The sequence below is a fragment of the Mandrillus leucophaeus genome, unplaced genomic scaffold, assembly GCF_000951045.1.
Source record: "Mandrillus leucophaeus isolate KB7577 unplaced genomic scaffold, Mleu.le_1.0 Scaffold701, whole genome shotgun sequence".
NCBI lineage: Eukaryota > Metazoa > Chordata > Mammalia > Primates > Cercopithecidae > Mandrillus > Mandrillus leucophaeus.
This window is the reverse complement of record NW_012107598.1, coordinates 1,146,547-1,151,840: the sequence shown is the minus strand read 5'-3', so window position 1 is coordinate 1,151,840 and position 5,294 is coordinate 1,146,547.

Genomic DNA, 5,294 nt, shown 5'->3' with positions numbered 1-5,294 from the left:
TCTTTAATGATGACATTTAAGTTAAAACTCTGAGTAAAACCATTTGGTCAGGAAACCTTTTCGTTTAGTCTCATATTCAATGATTTATCTATGCATATAATTAATCCTATACATAAATTAAAATATCTATTATAATAGATATTATTCTAGAAATGTATTTGATGTTAAGCTTTTGTTGATATTTTTAGTCTGAAAAAATGTAAGACTTATAAATATTTTTTTTAACATTTTAAGAGGCTTAAGCAGGCAGTATTGGCCACTGGCTAAATGAAAAGGTTTAGAGAAAAAGAGTCATGAATTTCTTACTCATTTTCTGTATGACCATGGCAAATCTCTACATTTATTTTTAGTTAGTTAGCTCAGAATGCTATAACAAAAGTACCATAAACTGGGTGGCTTAAGTAACAGACATTTTTTTCTCACAGTTGTGGAGGATGAGAAGTCCCAGATGAAGGTTTCAGCAGATTCAGTGCCCAGTGAGGGCCCATTTCTTGACTTGCAGATGTCCACCTTCTTGCCATGTTCTCATACAGCGGTAAAAGAGAAAACCCTGGTTTCTCCTTCTCTTCTCATATGGTCACTAATCCTATCATTCGGGCTGCACATTTATGGCCTCATCTGAACCTAATTATCTCCCAACAACTCTACGTCCAAATACTGTAACATTGTGGGTGAGGGGTTCAACATATGAATTTGGGGAAAATACAAATATTGAGCCCAAACCAATACTCATCCGTTAAATTAAAATATTAGGAATCTTCAATAACATTATTAAATAAGACTTGAGACTTTCAGGTACAAACCTTGCCTAAGTATCTTTTCCATGTCCTGTCACTCTGTCCTCTGGTCAGTCTACTGTAGCCACAGTGGTCTCCTTTCAATTATCTTAAAACAATCTTACTCTTGTTGTTCTCTCTGCCAGGAAGTTTCTACCCCAAGTCTTTAGTGAGAGTTTCTCTTGCCAATGCTACTAAAATACATTCTAGATACTTTATTATCTAGACCAATTTTTTTTTTTTACTTCCTACTTCTTGAAAATTTTTTATTATCATTACTTTCATACATTTTACTATTTGAAATTTTCCTGGTCATGCATTTATTTACTTCTGAATTGTCTCCACTAATAAAAGTTAACATTATAAAAGCAGAGACTTTGTATTTTTATTGCTGAATCCCCAGTCTCTAAATTGCATATGGTATAGCATAAGCATGCAGTAAATACTTCTGGAAGAATTAATCAGTGAATTAGGAAATTAGAATTTAGTATCTCACATTGAAAACATTCAATAAATAGTACCTGTATTAACATATATAGAATAGAATAATAGAATTGATAGCTTCAAGTTTAAAAATAATCAAAATACCTGTGTTTTAATATGTAAGCTCAAGAAATATAATGAAAACTTGGAAATAATAAAGATATTTTATGTGATTCTATTGGGTTATTTGCATATTTTCAAATTGTTTCCTTTCCTATATTTGTTACATATACATCCTACCATAAAACAAGCCTTCATCAATTTAAAATTATTGAAATAATATAAAGTATACTTTCCCACCACAGTAGATACAATTAGACACTGATAATATACACTTTACAAATTCACAAAATTCAAGAAAAAGACAACAAGGAAATTAAAGATAAATAAAAACAAAAACACATCAAATTAAAATTATGGAATGCAGTAAAAACAGTGCTTATGGGGAAATGTATAACTATAAACATTTGTTTAAAATAAGAGAAAAAAATATTCAAATCAATAACCCAACTTTCTACTGAAAGACAATGTGAGAAAGAGGAAAATAAACATAAAACAATTGAAATAAAAATAAATGATGATTTAAGTAGAAATATATAAAATCAAGAATAGGAAAAACCATAGAGGAAATCAAAATCAAAAGTTGATTCTTGGAAAGATTCAGCAAAGTTAACAAACCAACCTAGAATAACCAATAGAAAAAAAAGAGAAGATTAAAGTTACTAAAAATAGCAGTAAGATGAGGACATAACTTCCAGTCTTACAGAAATAAAAATTATTAGAATATTTGCCAATAAATTAAATAACTTAGATGAAATAGGCAAATGTGTACAAAACTACCAAAACTGACTCAAGAAGAAATAGGAAATCTGTATACACCTATAACAAGTTAAAGAGATTGAATTAGTAATCAAAATTCTACCCACAAAGAAAATCCCAATGGGATTTCACTAGTGAGTTCCACCAGCAATTAAGGAATAATTAATACCAATTATTCACAAACTCTTCCAAAAATTAAAAGAGCAGTGAATACTTCCTAATGCATGCTATGAGGACAGTATTATCTTGGTACCAAAACCAGGCAAAAATATCACAAAAAGAAAACTACACATTCTCTCTAATGACAATAGATGCAAATATCCTAAACAAAATTTAAAAATCCAACACATTAAAAAAAGATTATTCAATATGACCAAGTATTTTTCCCAGGAATGGAAGGATGCCTTAATATTAGAAAACCAATTACTATGAGGTACCATATCAATAAAATAAAGGCAAACTACATGATCATCTCAACAGATACAGAAAATCATTCAACAAAACCCAATGCCGCTTCCTAATAAAAAGACTCATAAAGTCAGAATAGAAGGGTAATTCACCAACTTGATAAAAACCATCTAGAAAAACCTGCAGCAAACATCACCCTCAATGAAGAAAGACTGAAAGTTTCTGCCTAAGGTCAAGACAGGACAAGGATGTCTGTTCTCACCACCTATATTCAACATCGCACTGCAGAGACAAGGCGGTGCAATTAGGTAAGAAGATAAAATAAAGGTCATCTAGATTTAAAAAAAAAAAAAAAGCAGTAAAAATATCTATATTAGCAGGTAGCAAGATGTACAGAAAATCCTAAAGGATCTACTAAAACCTATAAGAAGTAATAAAAGTTTCATCAATGTTGCAGGATAAAAGATTATATTTAAAAAAAGCAATCTCATTTCTGTATTTGCAATGAATCTGAAAATGAAATTAGGAAAATAATTTTGTTTATAACAGCATCAAAACATTTGGGAAAAAAATTAACAAAATAAATGTAAGGCTTTTATTCTGTGCTATGACTTAGTTGCTTTTGTTACCCCCAAATATGGTATGTTGAAATCATAACCTGCCGGGTATTAGGACATGGGCCTTTGAGAGCTAATTAGGCCGTAAGGGCAGCACCCTTATGACTGGGATTAGTACGTTTATAGAAGAGGCCCCAGAGGCTATTTAGCCCTTTCCACTAAGTGAGGAGGCAGCAAGAAAACATCATCTATGAGCTAAAAAATGAACCATCACCAGACATGAAATCTGTCTTGATCTTGGACTTCCCATCTTCCACAAATACGAGAAATGAATTTATGTTGTAAATAACCTAGCTATAATTCAACATAAACATTACCAAATTTCCAACTGTTTCATTTGCAGTCATTGGCTGATATTAAAATGTATACAGAAGTCTGAGTGACCATACTAATCAAAGAATCCCCCCCCCAAAAAAAGGAACAAAGTTAAAGCATTCATATTTCCCAACTTCAAATATTACTCAAGCTTCATTTATCAAGACAGTATGGTACTGGCATGAGGGCTGCTATATTGACTGTTTTCTCTTATTTAAAATTTGAGGAATATCAACTTGAGCCAGCAGAGACATTGGATATTTACTAACAAAATTAAAATAGTAAACAATAAAGTAAATTTGCCTTCCAAGTGCAAAAAGACGTTCTGGAAACAAACTAAATTGACAGGAATCCTCAGAAAAAATATAATAAAACTGAGGAAAATGTTTCAGTTAAATTTATTTTTACTCTCTTTCATCATTATTTAAATATATTAGAACACTTGTAATTAAAAGTAATAGCAGGATACACATTTTTATTTAATTTTTGATAAATCAAACCTTGTAATAACTTGGGATAATCTTTCTAAATCCTTATAATTCCTTATAATGCTACCCCCTCCAGGGTCAATGCAGAAGATTTAAGGGGGTAGAGATGTGGGTAAGTACCAAGCAATTTTACTGGGCCTCAGAAACACCTGGAGGGGGCTTGTTATAACACAATCACTAGAATTTCTTATCTGGAGTATATCCAGAGAACATACATGCCTCATAAGTTTCCAGGTGATGCCGATGCTCACAATCCAGGCAATAAAACCTGAGAACAACTAGACTAGGTTATTATTTGAACTCTGAGCCTCCAAGAGAAGGAGCCAGATAATCTGCCTGTGAAGCCACACTGAATATTTCAGATAAACTCTGGATAAATACAGCTCACAGGGTTGTATTGTACAACCCTGCCAGCTGTATTTTATCCAGTGTTCTCAGTCTATATCACAAGGAAGAAAACCATCATAAGGTTGAGCCAGGTCCCAAATTCCTGACCCACAAATCTGTGAAGTATAAGAGCATGGTATCTGTTTTAAGCCCTAAGTTTTGTTGTCAGTTGTTACACAGCAATAGACAGCCTGAATATCTAAGTGTCTGCATATGAGGACAGGCCCCATCTTTTTGATGCACTAGAATTTCAGCAGGTATCAGCATTTTTGAGAGAAGTCCAGTAAGGGCTCTGGGACATGATGTAAGAAGGACCAGAATCCTGCTTGAGGCTCTGACTAACTTTTTAGATTATTCTGTTCCTTGTGCCAAGGTCCTGCCAACAGCTCCCTGGATAAAGAACAAGCCACAGAGTAGCAATATTTTTACTAATCATAATGGTACTTTTATTTAATGATAATTTTAGTTCTTTAGTTATGGGTAGGGGTGAAATGAAAATACAGTCCAGATAAACTTGGTAGTTTTATATTTTGCTTTGTTTTATTTTTTCCAAGGAAGAAATTTGTAGAGAAATAGCTCATTTGAACAAAAAGGGATAAATACAAGAACCATATTTCTCACCATACTGACTCTGCTGTCTCCAACAACATAACCAGATATTATAAAACACATACCAATAATAGCTTAAATATTCATGTAAGATACACTTTTGATCTAAGATCTTGAGAGGAACAGCTATAACAATTGAAGTCAGATACAGATTATGACAGAGTTTAAATACTAGCTGAGAAATCATATGGTTAGTCATGGAATCAAGAGTCTGGTATGAAATATCAATTTCCAAATTCTGATGATAATTTCTTTTGTATAGCTTTATTTGTACTAAGTTTGATTTTTAATGTTTACGTTCATGTTAGTTGTCCAAAAATGTTCTCTGATAATTTTAAGTGTCAGTGTCTGCCAAAAATCTTACCAAAATTGTTCCTTTTTCTTTAATGACT